This window comes from Lytechinus variegatus, chromosome 11, assembly GCF_018143015.1.
Source record: "Lytechinus variegatus isolate NC3 chromosome 11, Lvar_3.0, whole genome shotgun sequence".
In the NCBI taxonomy this organism is placed as follows: Eukaryota; Metazoa; Echinodermata; class Echinoidea; order Temnopleuroida; family Toxopneustidae; genus Lytechinus; species Lytechinus variegatus.
In genome coordinates this window covers 25,574,475-25,596,079 of record NC_054750.1, presented here as the reverse complement: position 1 = coordinate 25,596,079, position 21,605 = coordinate 25,574,475, and positions in this window count along the sequence as shown.

Sequence of the window (21,605 nt, the reverse complement as noted above, 5' to 3'; positions counted from 1 at the left end):
GTTTTTCTTGATTCTGTTGATAGGATTGTGTGAAAATTGATATGGATTCCATCTGACTTTCTCATTTAAAGTCTACTAAATATTGTAAGCTTTTAGCGTCCCGCGAAAATCCGTAGCAAACTGCATGATTTATTTGTATCTGTCCTACACCCATGCAATGACGAACAATTAAAAACAATCTTGTAAGAAAACTTTTACCATCAACCACCGAAATCATATTTCCTTCTCAATAAATGTCCATCTTGGAACACTTTTCGGCTTCCTCCTAAGTAGAAACTCGTCATTCTCCAATTATTGAATCACATCTTGTTGGTCTAATTAGCAGGAGATTTATGGACTACCTTAATTAGTCGTAATCGACTAATCTTTTCTGAGTCAAATCTGTAAAGGGACAGAGGTGTGGTGATAGTGGTGTGTTAGCTTTCTTCGTGGTGACGAGTCGTCGTCAATAACCTGGGCTCGGGAATTGCTCATCGATGAAAATTGATTTGTGAAGTCTATTTTTTTTTCATTGTTGTTATAGATGTTTGTCAATACCATGACGGGGCAAAAAGAGGCCATCTTCGTGTGAGATTAAAATGACGGTACATGAATTGAAATTCACATCTCTAAAATAGGGTGTGTGTGTGTGTGTGTGTGTGTATTTGAGTTTTGTCAGAAGTGCATCAATCATATATGATTATTTACGTCTGGGACCGACCTTTAACGCCACCATCCGAAAGACGTGACCAGGGCTCGAACCTCTGCATCAATTTGTAACTTCCAAACAGCTTGGATTACAGGCGCACGCCACAACACCCAGTTAGAATGGAACACTTTAAGAAGTAAAGTTTTCACCCTTAATCCGACACTAGCTGCACATTTTAGGGTGCAAGATATGTTGAAAACATGCAAATTGGCACCTTCATCCTTTGGATCGCTTTAGGGTGCATAATTATGACTAATGTACCTAACTGCATCCAAAGGGGTACGACTGTGCACACTATACGTTCTTCAGGGGGCATAATTCTGCACCCTTTCCACGCTTTAGGTGACATAATAATATAGCTATCTGCACTCTTTACAAGAGGGAGCATAATGTTGCTACTTGCACCTCAAGTCCAGAGGTAAAACTCTGCACCCTCACAGTGTGCATATTGTAGTTAACTCAACTTAACTGCACCCCAACATGCCCAAGGGGCGCCGTTACCAACCTCTAGGATTGATCCCCACCCCTTTGAATGGAGGTGCAAAGAAATGAAATGAAATAAATTGAAGTAAATATGAATGGAATGGAATATGGTGGGATGTACATTAGGTAAACTGAACTAAATTGAAATGGAATGGAATGCGATAGTCCGCAATTTCTGAATACACTAAAAATTGAATTGAAAAGAAATCAAATATAATTGAATTAGATTAAGTAAAATAGAATAAAAGATAAGAAAATAAAAAAAGATGCTTTATAGATCTATATTAATAAAAGAACGCTTTGTTGTATATAGTGATGATTATTTTATATTCGTTGCGTTAAGTTTGTAATTAAGGTTTATGTTAGGTATCCTTTTTCATGTTACCGTGTTGTTTGCTCGCAGTTCAAACAGTTGAACAATTTCTCATTTTTTATTGTGACATTTCACCACCCGTTAACCCACCTTTCCTGCCAATTCATTCAGAAGTTTGTCACGAAATATGGCGATTTTGATCCCAATCTTTTGACAAGTTTCAGTCTTGTTGGGGAGAAAGCAATTAACATTCCGAGAGAGCGAAATCCGACCCCTGTACGGTGCGGTAAGAGACGGCGTTAAGTGTACCCCAGACACGGCTCATAAAGCGGTAATGGGGTAAAGAGAGGTATAAGATAACGCGATCCGCCGACTTGAAGTTTAACAGGAGTTGTTAATGACAAGGTGACGTGTCGTTTGTTGGGTACGTCAAGATGAAGGTCAAAGGTTAACAGTTGCCAATTGGAGAAAGGTGAATGACCTTTTGACAACAGTTCAAGTCTATTGCATTTTTATCGGTGTCTGTAAATCATTCTATACACGTCCTTTAAGACCGTCATTCTGAGTTCATATTTAGGTAAAACAAATGTTTTGAAATAAAAAAAGCTATAAAATTGCATTGTTTGATTTATCAATTGCACTCCATTGATATATTTTCCCCAAATTAGACTTAACTCGGTCAGTGTTTCTTTTATTTCAACCGCCTGATAAACTCGCAGAGGATTTATTAACGTGTAGGCCTTCAATATAGAGACAAATATTATACACCCCTCTCTTTCTCTATTTCGTAATTACCAAATAAAAAATGAATATTGGACTTTGTATAAGCATATATGAATATGTAATGATATACCAGTACAATGGTAATTTGACACATAGCCTAAAAGACGTTCACTCAATCTTGTAAACAATAGAAAGAAAAAGAGAAGAGACGGCGTGAAAGTGAAACAGAGAGACAAAAAGAAGGAGAGAGAAATAGAAAGAAATAAAGAGAGATAAAGATAGAAGAAGAAAGAAGAAGATGATGAAGAAGAAGAAGAAGAAGGAAGAGGAGGAGGAGAAGAAAAAAAAGGAAGAAGAAGAAGAAAAAAAAAGAAAAAAGAAAAAGAAGGAGGAGGAGGAGGAGAAGGAGAAGAAGAAGAAGAAGAAAAGAGGGGGAGATATAGAGAGAAAGGGGAAATGAGGGAGAGAGAATGTGTGTGTGTGTGTGTGTGTGAGAGAGGGGGGGGGGGGGGGGGGGAGAGGAGAGGAGAGGAAAGGGGAAGGAAGATATCAGTTTAACATGCGCTCATCGCATTTCCCTTCATCCCACGACCCGAGAACGGACAGCTTCTACACTAGTCTACGATCGATCAGACTCTTGGCAATACAGTTGATCTGCTGAAACTCTGCCATCTTGCCTGATTTCAACAATAAACAATAGATGCAGTGAAAAAAATAAATGAAGCACATGAATAAAGAACTTCCAAAAACTCCTGAAAATGGGAAATATAGGCCCATTAGTGAGAAAAAGTCGGGATGAAAAACGACAAGATGTCTGAGTAGTCATAAGACTAGGCAGACAGGGACTTCATCCCTGGGATCGGTTCATCAGACGGGTAATGCCTGACATTTCACTCTACTATAGCTAACCCTTGTAACATTTAAGATCGTGTTTAGAGATAAAATCATCAACGTGGCATGCACTGTGACAAAAAGCCAAGTTCGAGTTCGTGACGACATCCATGTAGACCTATGCTGTGTGTGATGAATATAACGGGGACTTTTGGATGCCACCTAGTCCCCTTCGGAAAAAAAGGGGTGTGCGATGCTAATTTTGTTATATTCTTATTTTCCTAGTATAGATTATGATTATAACGGGACTTTATGGAGCCTTTTCCTTCGCCCTTCGCCAAAGGGGGTGTGCATTCTTATTTTCCTATAATATCGAGTGGTTATGAAAGCGCCCTTTAAGACTCCCAACCGTCATCCCCTGGGTAGGATCCTCATGCAAGCCCCCCCCAAAAAAAAAGGGGGTGGGGCGGAGGAAAAAGAATGAGATAAGGAAAACTTGAACAAAAGATGAGGGAAAGAAATGTAATGTTATTTTTCTAATACCATGAATACTATGCCAAAATATATCTCAAAACTTTTATTTCCCTTTCAAATGGCTCAAATTATTGCTCGCTTGCTTCGCTCACTTGGGAAATGTTGCCATACGCGCCATGTTTTTCTCCCTCAAAATCATTGGCTCATTACGCCACTGGGGCTCTAGCAGTCTGTTTTCTTTACCAAACATTAGCTGCCATTGCAACAAAAAAGAAGAAGAAGATATATTTGCATTATGATTATCCAATTAATGAATGACGTTCATTATCGGCCCCGTATATCTCTACAGTGCGTATAAAAAAAAACGGGACAGATTTGAAAAGTCTATAACATTTTAGTTTCAAATTATTATGTCTATATTTTGGTGGTAATAGGTGCTCTAAGGTCTTGTCTTTCAAATGCTATAAAAAAAAATTAGTTTCGTTCATGCTTGAGCGAACACGGGACGTTTTTGTTGGGGGTTCAAAAAGAGGCTTGCGCCAGAATTGCAGAATATAGGTAATATGATGTTCGGACTTCGTGCTAATCAGCAGACTTCTTCTTAACCTTTTCATTATCTTTGCCATAATTTTCAAATCATGCGGTCAAAATTTATTTTCAGATCTATTTATTTGCTTGAATTATTCTGTTATTTCTTTTTAATATGCTCTCTGTTAGCTTTGAATATTCCTTCTTCAAGCTAAAATTATTCTTTTTTAAACCTAATTATGGGAGAGCATGGATTTTTTTTCCAAATCCTTTCATTATGTGCTACAAAGGTTATGGTGCCTTTTGAACAAAGCCACACAGATGGGCGGGCGCTAGGGTTGCTCCCCCCCCCTCAATTAAAAAAATCATGACCAAGAAAAAAAGTGGACAGGAAATAAGGAAAGATGGAAAGTAAAATATGATATCATTTTCTGAATATTATGTCAAATTCTATCACAAAATTTGATATTGTAATTAAAAAAAGTGGGAATATTTGCGTGCTCACTTCGCTCGCTCACAACTTTTTAATACATTTTACCCGATCTGCCATATCTAGCTCCCTAAAAATTGACTCAATACACCATTGTCATTGAAAACATGAATCCCTTCCTGTGTCAAGCAATTAAACTTGGTCAAGGAATTAATGACCCTTTGAAAAATATATTCATGTCTTTTAAAGGTACATTACATTATTTGTTTCACATAATAAAACGATTTGAATAATCACAAGTTTTCCCAATTAATAATTCAAATTTTCTTGCGTGGGTTGACAAAAAAAATCTTCTTTTCTCAGTTACTTATGAAAAAATTAAAAGGTAAGAGAAGTTTAAATGAAAAAACAAAATAATTCAATTAAATAAATAACTTTGTAAATGAAATCAGCATAATTCGAAAATTGTGGCACAGATAATGAAAAGGTCAAGAGGAAATCTCCTGATTAGCGAGAAGTCTGATCATTGTATTACACATATTCTGCAATTCTGGCGCAAGCCTCTTTTTGAACCCCCAACAAAAACGTCCCGTATTCGCTCAAGCATAAATAAAATTTATTTTTTTAAATTGCATTTCAAAGATAAGACCTGAGAGCATCTATTAACAGCAAAATATAGACATCATTATTTGAAACAAAAATTTTATAGACTTTTCAAATCTGTCCCGTTTTTTTTGATACGCACTGTAGAGATGAATGGTCCACACCAAGTGGTCATTTCAAGGGCCGCGGAACGGTTTTCAAAGTGTGTGTGTGTGGGGGGGGGGGTGACCATGCAAAAAATCACAATCATATGGTAAGTTTTACCGTTTTTGTACTTGGTATTGGAAAAAAATGTGGGGAGGGGGACTGAAACCCTCCCAACCCCCCTCCCCTGCTTCCGCCGCCCCTGCATTTGCTATATTTTCTACTGAGCCTTTACTGGTCGATTCTCGAACGGAAATCTCTGTCGCATACAAAATTTAAAGACAGAAAGTTGATTTCGAAGAGCTCCTCTCTTAACGGAGCTTTTTCTTTGCCCTTCATCTGTTCATCCCAAATGAATTATGAATCTGCCAAAAAAATAAACTAATGAAATGTTTTCTAAATATAAATCAAGATAAAAATTTATCTTCTAACACCCCCCGTTATGGTGCTATGAGACCTATAATCATTTATATTCCCATTTACATGTTGTTATGTAATGTAGAAGCTTTAATAATACCAGTGCCGCACCACTACAGTGGAATTTTTTGTTGTTCCTTTATCTTCAAGTTTCTGACACTTTTCTGAGAGTCTTATAGCCCAGTAAAATACATCAAAATCAAATATTTATATTCAGAAAACTGTTTTAGTGACGTTCATTGGAAAGTACATCAAACAAAATGGCATTGACCCGATTTTCTTAGGCAAGCTGGGCAGATAAAAATAGGAAAGAAGATAGCACTATAACTGTCCTCGCTTTGAGAGATAAAATGAAGAAAAAGAAGAGTGCTCTTACAATCTCTCATCACCAGACAAACAAACAGACTAGGCCTATTTTTAGTCGGTCTCGGTCCTAAATTAGACCGGTATTTCGAACAAGGTATATCTGCGAAGGACGTGGCATGTCGTCTATCCGGGACGGCATGCAATGCGATTTTGGAGAGGACACACATAGGAACGCATCGCGTAACTGTTGCATCAAGGTTATTTCACAACATAAGCCATGGAATTAAGATCATTTGCCCCAAGTTTCCTGAATTGATGCAAATAATCGCGGTAAATCAAATCGTTTCCGCCACTTTTTGGAAATGCTCTAGATTCGGTAGGGTACGATTTCTGTTCTGACATATCTCGGGTTTTATCAATTACAACCACGTTGCGAAATACATGTAATGTTTAAACAGATGCCTGCATTCGAAATGTCTTATGAACATGATGAACATTGAATAAACATATAGATAAAGTGTGATAAGTCGAGAAAGTTACTGGAATTAAGGAATGATACCTCCTCCTTGTTCAGTTGTTGTGAAAGGGGAAGTTCTCCCTGAAGAAAATTTTGTGGGAAAAATAGCAGATAAAATAATGAAAAAATATTGGTGAAGGTTTGAGGAAAATCCATTCAAGATTAAGAAAGTTATCAGAAAGTTTTGGATTTGTGACGTCATAAACGAGCAACTGCCCCATAAGTTATGTTATATAAAATGCATGAATTTCTATTTTACAATGGTTCATAATGACTTATTTTCGTTTTCGTTTTGATAAACGGGTGTGAAATGATTTGTCTATAGATGAACTGAAGGTGCAGTAAAAACCATTTTCAATTTTCTGAGAAAATAAGATTTCATTGATTTTTTATACGATATGTAGGAAAGCTCCTCGCATATGACGTCACAAATCAAATAATTAAAATTCCAATTACTTTTCCATTATTTGATGGATTTTTCTAAAACTTTTGACAGTATTTTGTATTATTTTTTTGCTATTTTTACAATAAACTTTTTGTCAGGGTGAATTTCCCCTTTAAATTGTTTTTTTTTGCTCAAGAAGCAATGAAGAATCGTCATGTCTTGATAATGAAGAGGAGGGGGGTCACGACGATCTAAAGGGGACGTTCCCCCCCTTTAATATAAGGGCATTGTAAGAAAAAATGACCGAGAACTCCTTGATGTGCACATATTTATTCTTAAATTCTTTCTCCGTGTAGTATACCTTTTACCTTTATTTTTTTTCTCTCTCTTTTCCAAGAGAGAAAATTATTACACAATAAGTCTATGCCAAATAAAAATGGCGTTAGATTTTGCTTAAAAGGGATCTTCCCGTTGCCTTATTGGATAAAACTCTACCAAACGACTTTCAGGTTATTTCAGAATGAAGATATACAATCAGAAAATATTGACCCTCTAATAACAAATTTGTCGTGGTTTTCTTAAAAAAAGGTATCAATATGAGTCGAATTAAATAATTGTTCAGTTTGCCGGGATATTTTGTCAGTCGTCCCTGCCCCCCAAATACAAGAAACCTGTTTAGTGTTCCTGAAAATTACCACATCCCCTTTTTATATTTGATACACCCCCAAATTTTTGATATGTTGCAATCGTAGCTTGAAATTCATAGTTCATATGATTTAAATAAAATAAAGTAACAAATGTTACACAATGTTATGACCGTAAATCGAAAGACATCAAGAGGCATCGGCTTATAACTATATTAATTTTGAGGGAATTGTAATAACAGTGCTTTTATTCTGATAATTACTTTGAATCCTCCTTTTCTTGTTTTCTCCACAAGCAAATGAGCCATTCCTCTCATAAAGCGCATGGCCAATAAGCAAAAATTAATCATGCGAAAATACTTTAAATGTTAAATAATAGATAGACGCAAGCGAGCGAAGCGACTGGGCTGCATATCGAAGGCGTTTTGCGCTTCTTAATTGCTACGAATGTGAATTAGTAGAACACCCTTCAAAATCCAGATCCATGTCGAAAAAGCCAGCCGCGTCCACGGGCTCGACAAGCTCGGCAATCATCTCCGGGTCCGCTCTTCATGCGTCATCTGACAGGGGGTCACAGAAGCCCCCCTATCAAAATATCAAGGTGATCGTCTTGCTTTATAGGACCCGAGGGCTGATGTTAGTTGTGATCGAGATCAAGAGATGAGATAGTATGGTCCCAGGTAAAGACATATAAGCTTCGTCATCCTACAATGGTTACTGCCGATACGTCTATTGCCAACTCGTCCACTTATCTCATGTCCTACCTTCATTTAGTCTAATGCGATCCCGTCCATCAACATTTCCGTCTAACAACAATTTGGTCCAATAACCATTTGGTCCAATCATCACTCCGTCTAATCACCAGTTCGTCTATAACCATTTCGTCTAATATCCAGTTGGTCTCAATAGCCACTCTCTTTCCATTCATTTTGCGTAACTAACACTTATCCAGTTAGGCCAAATGGGTTATGGACGAAATGGCTATTGGACCAACTGGTTATTAGACGAAATAGAATTGGTGAGTGGACGAAATGGCAATCAGACCGTGTGGATAGTGGACGAATTGATGATAGACGCAATGATAGTAGACAAGTTGATAATTAGACGAATTGGCATTAGACCAATTGGAATAAACCAATGTTACAGTCGCACAAAACCGACTCCACACCGGCCGACTGGAAATAACGTAAGAGATTTGGACGGTTTCATTGGTTTTGACGAAAGCATCTGAGCTGTGTGAAGTAACGAAGGAGCATCCAGTTTAATATCACAATTAAATCCTTGACATCTTGCAGATATTGGAGTTTAAATAAATAAATAAATAAAATAAAATGCACGTTTCTCAACTCATACAATTTATTGTAAGCACCGTGATGTGCGAAACCTGGGTCCTGAACATTCTCTTCGTTAAAATTTGCATTTTTTGATTATTTAGTTGTTAAATCCTTTCTATGAAATACAATAAAAAGAGACGCGGAAATTCCACACACACAAACGCACGAAATGCATGTATATACAACCACTCCCTTCCCCCAAATTATAAAAACAAAACATTCAAAAAAGGGGGAAGGAAAGAAAACGATCTATCACACAAGGATTCATTAATTTCGTAGTTATTGATGAACAACATTGGACATGACCCGCCCCTCACTGAAAACGATTAAATGAATAAGTAAATAAAAAGAGGAATATGGAACGACTATGACGACGATGCTGACAATTATTAAAAAATTAAAAAGCTCTACCAGTGTCAAAGGATAATTGACATGAGAGTGTTGAAATTGAATATGAAATAAGTGAAGATGATTATAAATCAATTAAAAATAGAACAAACATACGAAATTGTGATTAATATATAGATAAAGTATGAATATTCAGAAAGAGGTCACGTCCAAGAAGTCCAGAGTAAATAAAAAAGAAGAACAGCTGTAAGGGTCTTGTAAGCTTGGGTCTGGAGGGAACTAGATAATGTTGAAATTGTCTGGAATTCATAACAGGACATCCTAAAACAAGACAAGCCATCAGCCATGTCTACGAAGAAAAAATGACATATTTTTGATGTCAGGATTTATTGATCAAGGTTCGTGGAAGTAATTCAGGACGTTATGGAAAATTCAAACAACTTTCTGATCTTTACAGCCCTCTGGAGAATTCCAGTATCAGAGGGTTTGGGTAGATCTTGTGGCTGAAAGTGGATAACTGAACCGATTTTCAGACCTTTTACAGATTTCCTGACACGGATCAAGTCTTATCTCCACTCTACATTCCCAAAACTAAAATGTCGGGTCTCATAACGTTTCCATGGTTACCCAGTACCTTAGTTCTCTGATATTAATATTCATGATGTTAATTGGGAATAAATGAAGCCCCTAATGAATATAAGGTAAAGCAGAATCTATTTTTACGTTTATGAATTTCAAAGACAATAAAACACCGACTATTATCATGTTCTTTCATATCCATGCACGCCATTAATGAATGGATGAATCAATTTCATTTTTTTCATTTCTCAAACACAAGTGAATGTAATTATGGAATGACTACTACATGTACCTAAAAAAAGCTTCTGGTAACGCGTTTCCTTTGATACATATATTAAAACTACTCTAACTTTTCTAAACAATTCACGGTTTCGAAGGCAAGCCGAACTCTCCTATTATCATACATGTCATACGTGACCATTCACTTTGACGAAAAAAAGATTACACGAATTTGAATATAGATACATTATCATTATTGGGACACTTAACACAATTTCTATCATAAAATGTATTTTTGTGTGTGAAAAGGATGCCTATCTTGTCCTCTAACCCAATATATACTCATGTAGACAAGGATATTCTAATTATTTTATATAAATTAAATGTCTCCATGATAAGGTAACTATACTCAATACATTTGAATAAAATTTGAATGCTCATAACAATTAAATGTTGTTTTTTTCTAATACAGACAAAAGCCACCAAATATGCACATGTCTATGATATTTTCAAAATTTGATCAATTGATTTGCTATTTGCATGACTTTTTTGTCGAGATTGCGGCTAGAAAGATGTGAATCTTTTGAGATCTAAATCCTTGGTTCTTGCGTCTGAAATCACGACCGGGGGGACATAGGCAGCGGTTTATATCACGTTCCAAAGGGAATTATGTCCAGATTATCTCAATTTTCACTTATCAATTTTCGCGCGTTTTTGCTTTCTTTCCTTACGCGCGTGAGTTCTCGGATTTCACCGGATTGGTTCAAGGAGGTCATTGGGATAATCCGTTAATCCGGAAACCGGTGTGTATTCGCTTTATTGGTCGGAACGTGGAACTTAGTAGTGTTTTGACTCAAATCTATGAATTTGATATGGAATCTTCTTATCTACTTCATTTAGAGTGTGCTAAATGTTGGCTATCAAGTTTTAGAAAAAAACAAAACAACTATAGAAAAAGCGGGAGGGCGGGTGGATAGAATATTTCATTTCAATTTAGATCAATGTTCAATTCCATGCATGCATTAATGTTCAATACAATGCTGAGAAACTATAATGAAGAAAGAGGAATGACAAAAAATCACAACATTATTTCAATTCAGTCTAAGATGTCTAATAATTCAATTCCGGTAAATTAATGATTGATTTCCATTACCCCCATTTACACACAATGACTTGGAATATTACGTTAATGAAAAAAAACCGTTAATGACTCTGATCGATGACGCAAAATTATTAGTGGCTTAATAATCAAATATCACAGTGCAATTGTGAATTTTTGACGTCGCAAATTTCTTTCACAAAGAAGCTATATTGATAAAGCTCCAACGAAAGAACGTTTGACAACAAAAATAAAGAAATTAAATACATGACAGCAGTGGAAGAGCCGTGGTGTAGTGGTTCTAACTCTCGCCTTGTAAAGAGGGGGTCGTGTGTTCGAATCCCACCGCGGCCTTTGGCAAGACGTTAATCCGCACTCTGCCAAGCACTCTCCACCCAGGTGATAAATACCGCTACCCGGTACGATATGAGTCTTTGGAGCTTGCCCAGTATTGTGTGCGCCTCATGGCGACTGCGTAAAGGCTGGAATACTCCCCAGGGAGTGGAAGTTGTACATGCATTGTTTGCGGGAATGCCTGATTGGATCCAGTGGCCGGGGTATAAAGCTCTTAAGAAACTTACAAAATTCATAGCGACATGAAGTCCAGATTATACTATACACGCCATTACTCTTCTAAAATATATGGGAAACAGAACATGTATAAATTCTGTTTACATTGTATGCTGTTAAAAAAATCAGTTTGGGAGTGAAAACTTTTCGTAATGAACATAAATATAGATAAATTGAATAAAAAATCTTACAGTATATGGGTGATGCATGTTATTTTTTAAAACTACATTGTTTGTAATTATTCTCGTTAGAAAACACATTTTGAAGAAAAACAATTTTAGTGACATTTTTTTCAACTTTGTTGCAGTCATGCACCCCTTACCAAAAAGGTGGTAGTCTTGGATAAAAGAGGATTATTATTTCCCAAAAGAATTCTAAATCCGCGGGTTTAACACAGGTTCGGTTAAACCTGGCTATCGGAATACCAAAATAATTAAACTACACTTAGACAAGAGGTGAGGTTTAGAGGAGGTAGAGTTAAACCAGGGTTAACAGTCTAGGGTTAAATCAAACCTGCTATAAAATACGGGCCATAATGTTTACATCGTAACCTTACCTTATGTTTAAATATGAAGAAAGTTGTTAGTTATTAATTTCAAGTTTAATTTCAACAGGGTATATAGCCTCTTCATTCTCATACATTTTTTTAATGAACTGAGTGGCAAATGAGCTGAGGAATATGAGTATCATACGAGGAATAAAACCTCTTGAATTTGATAAAATTGAATCTGCACCGATTGTGTTGCAATCGGCTATCCATATACACTCTTAAAATAGTTGGGCAAAACATGTCAAACCTTTAACCAAGCATGGGCAACATACTGTCCACCAAACTATTGGTTAAAATCTGTCCAAACTGGGTGATAAAAACTAATAATCGGGTAAAAAAAATGTTAAATTTGATAAATTGCCCAGAAAATATATAATTTTACCAAGATACAGTACCCAACACAGTGGACATATGTTGCATTTTACAGTTTTTAAAGTGTGTAGACATAGACTTATTTAAGACGGTTTAATGACGTGCTTTTATTTTACAGATACATTTAATAGACCTCATATTTCTTTCAATAATACATCAGAAAATCTGAGGGAAGAAAGATTAAATCTGATAATTGCTCGATAGTGCTGACAAAGAACCTATCGAATGGCTCCTCGAGAAATCAGTAGTTTCCTTGCTGTTTTATTCGGCTCTCCGATCAGCCGTTTATTAGGGGATTTTGAGATTAACTGAATTTCCTTGCAAGACAGAACAATATTTCTTGAAGATTTAATACAACAGGATATCCCTCCCCCTCTCCAATGTTCTTAAATGGACGATTATAATTAAGAGTCTAATCTTCGGCTGAAAACAGATTAACTTCCAGCAACATAACATACTTATAAAAACAAATATTATTCATCGTGGGTCTTGTTACATGTTTCCCCTAAATATTTCAAGGGAACATTTTGGGGAAAAATCCAAAAATATTTTTGCCCCGATATCGGTTTCCCTATATTTTTAGCTCATTAATTTTGACGTGAAAACTTCTCTATTGGTTATTCTAATTATCTCAATATAAAGTATTGGTAATAGATACTTATCCTACATGTATATTTTGAATCTACTTCTAAATACAGCTTCAGATTCATTTGAATGGGGAAAACAATGATGATAAAAAAAATAGTTTTAGTACTTGATGAAGATGTTTCGGCCAAATATAGAATGTAATCAGACTCAAAAGATATACAGTATATATAAATCTGCGAAACGAGTTGAACCTATATTTTGATATTACAAGCTTGTTTTAGAAAACATTTCACAATTTAAAAATCTTATAAAAGTGTAATAGCGACCGCAAAAATGAACATTACTTTAATTTGAGGACATTTAGTATCCTAGTGATTGCATTTCAGAAAGCTACAAGAAAATATAAAAATCCTGATGTGTTTAACCCATTCCCCTAAAAAAAGATATTGTTCAGGATGGAGAACAAATTAAATGTTCAGGTAAAATAGTATTTCTCTTTAACCTCACAATGGCTGTTTGAAAACATTTACGATGAATTCCATAATGATCTGGAATAATGACAGAGAATATTGACGGATTTATTAAAAATTGAGAGAATCTAATGTGTAATTAACACAATTATTTTCAATAATTTGTGAGTTATACATTGTGATAGTTTCTTTCAATTTCAGCTGAAATTTAACATCATATTTTCTGAAAGATGACCCTCAACGGACCAATAACATTGGTGTATTACATGGACCGACATCAAATGGAAATGTGTTCCAGTGCCGTGAAATTTGATAGAAATATGTCGCGATAATGACCTTTCACCTTGCATTTTTTTTCTCGTCATCTTCATCATAATATACGGGGTCCGCAAATGCATCGGTGAACCAAGAGGTGCGACAGCCGAACCGCGGGCCGTTAAACTCTTTGACCGCGCCGTTGAATAATAAATTTTAGCATGGACCATGGTTTTGGCAATTGAATTGTCCTGTAAATCATTCGTTCTATTTGACCTGTCCAAATCATCTGGTCATTATTGTTCCATTAATATGAAAATTGAAACAATGAATCAATCTTCCACGAGGACTTACGATTTTCGATGTACCGTAACGATAACAACCATTTTTCCGTTGCAATGCACAAAGGGCTTTAAGGACAAGTTCATCCCAACGAAAAGTTGATTTGAATAAAGAAAATAAATAAAACAAGTATAACACTGAAAAATTTTATCAAAATCAGAAGAAAGCTAAGAAAGTTATGACATTTCAAAATTCGATTTCACAAAACAGTTAAAAGTATTATGCACATCCTGATGGTCAGTATGCAAAATGCAGGGACTGATGACATCGTCCACTCACTATTTTTTGTATTACAGCTGTTATAAAATATGCAAGATTTTTATTCACATTGTCATGTGAAATTAAATTTTATTTCTCCCTGAACATGAAGAATGTAAAACCTGCAAAAATTGAAATATTGTATAAATATTGAGACATCATCGACTCTCTCATTTGCATATAAACTGAGTTGTACAGATAACTCTTTTGTGGAAAATGTCATAACTTTATTATTTTACATCCGAGTTTTTTGTTGAAATTTTCAGCGTTATACTTGTTTGATTTTTCTCCATTGATTCAAATAAAAAAATATATGGAGTGGACTTGATCTTTAAGAATGTATACCTGTTGTGGTCTACATATTTACAGTACATTGCCTCGTTCGTGCAAGATGGGGTGGGGGTTACGAAATTATTCAGGGAGTACTCTTGAAAGGGGAGGGCTGTCTTGTAGTTGGGTTATACAGAGAGAAAGAGAGAGAGAGTGAGAGAGAGAGAGTAACAATCCTCCATTTATGTTCACTCTATCACTCTACATCGTTTCTCATTTTATTTAGTCTTTCGTATAGATATGCAAAAGTTGGCATTTACCCTTATTTGATTATTGTTTTGTTTTAGTATGAAACCTGCAAATTATGTGTGATTTATTTATTAAACGAGTGAGCAGTGGCAGCGATCGGGGGGGGGGGCACAGTGCCCACACTTTTTGAAACAGCGAATCAATGCCCCCTTTTTCCCAAAAGGGCCCCTCAGGAAAGTGTCCTATGCCCCTTTCACCTGAGGGCCTGTTTTAAGTGTGAGCAAGTACCCCTTGTCTTCTTGTAAGGACCCTTTCTCAAATCAGTGCCCTTTTTACCAAGAAAAGTGCCCCTCTGGAACGTGTTCTGTGTCCCTTTCATACCTGAGAAGAGCCCGTTTATGCCCTCAACAAGTGCCTATTTGCCTTCTTATAGATGCCGTTTCTCGAATCATTGCCCCTTTTCACCCCAAAAGAGTGCCCTCACGAACGTAATCTATATCCGTTTCACGTGAGGACCCGTTTTTAAGAGTGATAAATTGCCCCTTTGCCTTTTTAGAGGTGCCCTTTCTCGTATCAGCACCCTTTTACCTAAGAAAAGTTCCCCTCATTTACGTGTTCTTAGCCAATTTCACATGAGAAGGACCCGTTTTATGGCCACGGGGCCCTTTTGAAAAAACAACAACAACAATATTCTCATTTTTATACGATACTGCTTATGAAGAAAAAAAAATGCTAGGAAAATCCTACGTGCCTTAAATTTCATGAGTCATGTGAGTGGGGTAGATATAAGCAGTGCCGTACAGATGGGGGCTAGGGGGATCTCCGCCCCCCCCAAAAAAAATCACAACCATGAAAAAATAGGAAAGAAAAGTAAAGAGAGAATAGTGAAATATATTATTTTCTAAATATCATGTCAAAATATATCACAAATTGGATTTTCGTTATAAAAATGTCAACATTTGTTCTCACTCGCTTCGCTCGCAATTTCAAATGAATTACACGTGATACGACATAGTTAGCCCCCTCGAAATTTTCGGCTCATTACGCCACTTTGGATTTTTTCTTTTTTTTTTAAGACAGTGCCCTATTCGAAAGAAGAAAATGTGCCTTTTTACCCCTGTGCCCCCAACTTTTAACCCGCTCCACCGCCCCCCGCGAAGGCTGCGATTTAGTGTGACTATCCGCCATGTCCGCCAGCATGATTATTCTTTCATAAATCTCTATGATTCTATGTCGGTTTCCCTTAAACCTTGAACCTTGGAGGCTACGATGTCTATAATATTTTATCATGGTTTTGTGGGACTTTATCTGTTTATTGTTACACTGTAAATTACGAGTCCCATTTCAATAATCTACATAACTAAGCATACAAACAAAAATCAAATTTCCGAATCTGCAAAATAATATTTCATTCATGTGACAATTCCAATAAAATGTGAAGCTCACAATCCGTGTAATCTGTGTCAAATATCTTCGTGCGAAATTACGCACCACTCTCCTTTTGAACAGTTGAATTTTAATAGAGCAGAAATCATGGAAATTGTTATTTCTAAATTTAGATTCCCCATGCAACGTGCTTAGTTCGCCACATGCGTGTGTATTCACTGCGAGTAGAGGGCTAACATCGAAATAGATTTTGGAAATTTTGAAAGACACAGTGAAATTAATCTGTTCAAACAAAAAAATATAGAGATATATATTTATTAAAAAAACTTTGTTTATTACACTAGCTATAGAATGATTATGTTGTTTGCTTTGTTTTTATTTTCATTTCTGAATTTTATCTTTACAATGCCTTGGTCCTGTTTCAGCTTAGGATTAACACTTTTTTTCTAGACTTTTTTTCAAGAAGTGAAACAAGAAATGAAATGAAATTATTTTTTTTTCCAGTGGAAGAATAAAAAACAAAAAATTAAATACTTCATAAATGTCATCTGGTTATTATCTCATATGGCGTTACCCGAAACAAGATTGAATTTTTGGCTTAACCTTATAGAAGTCTCTGGATATTTCAAGTCTTGCCATGTATTATGACCTACTTAGGGTGGGAGTGAAGTAAATAGGAGGGCCGGGTGTGTAACTGGAGACCATTCATCTTGCTTTTTTTTTCTCATTTTCTATTTCTTTCTTTCTTTTTTTTTCTTTTAAACTATTCAATCAGATAGATTTAAGTTCAAATTTCTACCATGTTGTATTTGTGTTTTGTTTACATTGTTCATACAAATATGTTATATGAGGCTGCATCCTACAAGCTTCGCTTTTTAGCAGCTTCCTCCGTTTCCGACCTGTTATCTTGATTATTATACATAATAAGTTTCTTTGTTTTATTGATTATAATTATATCAAGATGTATGTAACAAAACTTATTGTAAATGTAAATGATTGTTGGAAATTGAAAAATAAATGAAATGAAAATGAAAAAAAAAAACTTCAGAAGAGCGGATCTTACCCACCAAACATGCCAGACACAGAACTAGTAAGTCACGGTTGCGGAGGCTCGCTTGGGTCATGTGGGTAGGGAGGGGGGCTTAATATTTGTAAGTGTGTTGGGGGGTGTCTGAAAAAGAAGGAAATAATTTAATCTAATGTTTGTGAGGGATTCGCCGTTGGATATAACTCTATGTTACTCTGTATACTATATTATTCCAATAATAAAAAAGACCTCATCTAATTTGTCGTTTTGCCCCCTAAGTTAAACCCCAGGGTTAAACCACCCTGTTTTCGCCCTTACTTAGCTGATATCCTTTTGTATTTATGAATTTATTAATACAAACAATACAAACACATCTTTCAATTTCTTTATTGACCTCTAGTAATCTTGTAATTTTGTTAGTGAAAATATCTCCCACTGCATGTCTTCTGATCACATTCTTCAAAAACATAAAATGTAAACTTGCGTCACTGGGTTTTTCCAAAATTTATCTTTAGATTATAATTATGATGTTCGTTGATATTATCACAAAATTCAATTCATTTATTTATTTATTTTATATATTGTGAAACATACCCTGCCATCTTGAAAACAAACGAAATATGTTATAAATAATTATATCTGGACAGTTATCAATACATGCCCAGTTATTTCAAACATTGTCTAGAAAGCCCAAATCTCAGATGAACCGTTTCTTTGCGTCATAGCTGAGTTTTAATTTCAATTGTCATTTTTTTTTACATTTCTGATTATTTGTTGTTGATCCATCGGAAGAAACAAATTTGTAGATTCATATATACATTTTTTTTTATCTGTGAACTATATATTGCACAATATCAACATTTCTGATATCATACTTGGTTTCATCACGTGCGAGACGACCCACGTGTTTCATTAATTATTTGCCTTTTTGGCACCTCAGTACAGTCTTTAAATGGAGGGAAATCAGTAGGCATGTATAGTGAGGATTCCATCATTTGGCGGGATTGAAATAACTTTTATCATATCGATGGAGATGGTTAGGTCTGGGGGGAAGATGGTTGTCCCGGCGAGGGACCCTTTCCGTTTATTTGTTCATAATTTTCCACCCCCTCCCCTATCCCTTTTCCATTTCTTGTTGCTTTTTGGCGCCCTCGAAATGTAGAGATGTTGTCAAAGAAAGGGGGTGGTGGTAGCACGGTCTCCCATAATTCCGTGATGTCTCCATGTAGGACTCCGTGCTTCCCGCGTCGCCAATAAGAGAGTTACGTCTTTCTACCGTTAAGATGGCACAGATAACTTGATCACATAGGGTCATTTGCAATTCAAATTCGGTGTGTTCACGGCTGATTTTTTTTGTTCCTTCTTTCATTTCTACCAACATGATCAAGTATGCCGGCAATCCGATTATTGCTGTTTAAGTGCATCGTGGTGGCAACCACCTTTTCCAGTAATTTTATCAATGTAAAGTGATATTTTTCTCTTTCTCTCCAGATAGATTAAAATTGAAAGGGCTCAACATTTTGATAAGAAGTGTTATTTTGATGTGTGGATGCCTAATACAAAAAAGGTAAATGACCAGAGTCCACGTGGCATTGCCATGCCCAGGATATTTGGCGTATAGATTAGGGGGGGGGGCATTAGGGGCTCTGCCCCCCAAATACGATCAAGAACCCCCCCCAAAAATAGGAGAAACATGTAATTTCGAAAGATTACCATGGAGGATAATGAGAGTGTATAGTCATGATATTCAGGACCACATATGCCCATGAAAGAATACAAAGAATAAATATAAAGAAAATATAATAAAGAGGGTGAAAATATCATATCAAAATCTCTTACGAAATCAAATTTGCTATTTAAAACTGTCGAAATTTTTGCTCACCCGCGACTCTTTAGAAATGTTACCCCATCCGGAGTGCTGTGGCCCCTCATCGTTTCGGGCCCATGACGTCATTGCTCTCGATTCCCCGTGCCTCTGCGGAAAACGCACAAGAACTAATAGTGTGTTTTCGTAATGAAATATTTTAAAACAAAATTGAAGTAACTGATGCACCCCCTAGATGGATATTTGTTAAAATTCGTAATGCGAAAGTAAGGAGACCCATTATTTTTTGAAAATTCTGAGTAGAATGAGCCCCCACTGCTCAACCTCTCAAGCTGCATAGGTTTACGAAAATCGGTCAAACTTTGATGTCATATTCCAGTCAGAGATGACTAGGAGCTCTGCTCTAGTCAAAGGTTAATATAATATAGTTTTGAATAGACTGAAAAAAAGTAGCTAAATAGTTTCTCCTATTCGTTTCTATAGGAGAAAATTATATTATACAAAATTATGATAATAATAAGCGAAAATATTGGAGTTTCCATACTAAGTGCACTATTTTACTAAAACCGTCAAGTTACGTTAAAAAACTATCTTTGAAAGATATCCCTTTTAAAGAATATCTTAATTCTTGCTTACAAATGTCACGAGGTAATCTCTTCCGCAGTGAAGAATAAATTGTTACTATTTACCTTTCGGTTTTTTTAATATAATTTCACAATTCATTCATCCTTGCCATTTGGAACTTCGTTTCTGATAATCTTCTTTGCAATATTTGCTAGACTTTATTGTATGCATATTCATACAACAACAACAACAACAACAAAAATATCTATCATTCTAACCATGCAAGATGAACTATTACTCATCATTTTTTTTATAGATGAAATTGTTTTAAAAAAATGTGTTACTCCTAACAATCACCCCATAATAATACAGTCACACCGATTAAACCGAGACCAGACCGATCAAATATATTTCGATATTTTCTGTGACATACCCCCTCTGTCGATTTGGAATATGTTTAATTGGTGGGACTGCACTGTAGGGTAAAACTAAAACCATGAGGAAATGGAATCGAATCGAACGGATATCTTCGACCACCCCAGGAAATGTAGTAATCCACGCCTTTAAATGATTATCAATCTTTGCGAGGATTAAAAAAAAAGATGCTGAGTTATACAAACTTGGTGAACTCGTTAAGAATCTCGGTGGAGGGGGGGGGGGGTCGGGTTCGTGTGAGATTTAGGTTAAGAGGATGTCAGGAGATGTCTTGAAATACTTAGATCATATTCTATTTTTTTATTATTATTTTGATGCCAGTCCGTCTGTCGAATGCCGGATTCGGGATTTTTAGTGTGAAGGGCGCCACCACCTGTAAAACTTATAAGAAGAAAAAAAAACCAAGGACCTTTACCTTTAAAACAATCCAGAGAGTAGTTTTATTGGCTTCTTTCCAAGTAGAGTATACACACTGGACTCATTTGTTTTCATCGAGTATGTTTTTTTCTGGTCATTCTGGCTTGTACTCAGCTTTGTTTATTCCCCAGGGATGACATTTAAGAGAATTCTTAAAACAAATAAGGAAAGCCATGATGGAACCATGTAGTTTGAGTGTTTAGGAAAGCTTAAAGAGAAATTCCAGTAGTTGCAGTAAACACTGATTTCATGAGAAAGTCTGTAAAGCCATGCTTAATTGTCAGAATATCTTCGAGGATCTAGATCTGGTACAGTTACATAAACTTAACTTTGTGAAATCTTGAAATCTACGCTGAAAAATGTTCACACTGGAAATCACCAACACAGAAAAGCACACGTGGGACAGTGTATTAATATTTTTGGAATAAAGACCCGACGGAAGTGACCGAATCCGCCCTTATTTTGCGTATTTCTCAGCAATTACACAATTTCTTCCAGAATCATTTGGCATATATTTTTCATTCATACAAACAGACACTTGGGTGGTCATTATATTAGATTCTGTCAAAAGTCATTTTGAGATCGTTACCAAAACTGGAATTTATCTTTAACCAGCCAATGGTCTATGACATGTAATCATTGCATCTAAAACAAGTATGAAGAAATAATATGTAGGCCTACGTCCAAACATAACATAAAACGGAAAAACGAATAGTCAGGGGTAATAGTATAAAACGTAGGGAGAAGAAATATCTGGCCTTCTCCACTGCTTCTGTCTATCATTATATTTTAATGTGAGTGACCATGCAGAATAAAAATATGAAAATGACTAAAAAAAACAGTTGTACCCACCCCTTCTAGTCACTTTTAACTCGTTCGTATAGAGTGAGAGAGATAGAATAATTTATAATGCCTGAAAATCTTTGATATTTGATATTTTGGAAAGAGTAGTTCAAGCAGTT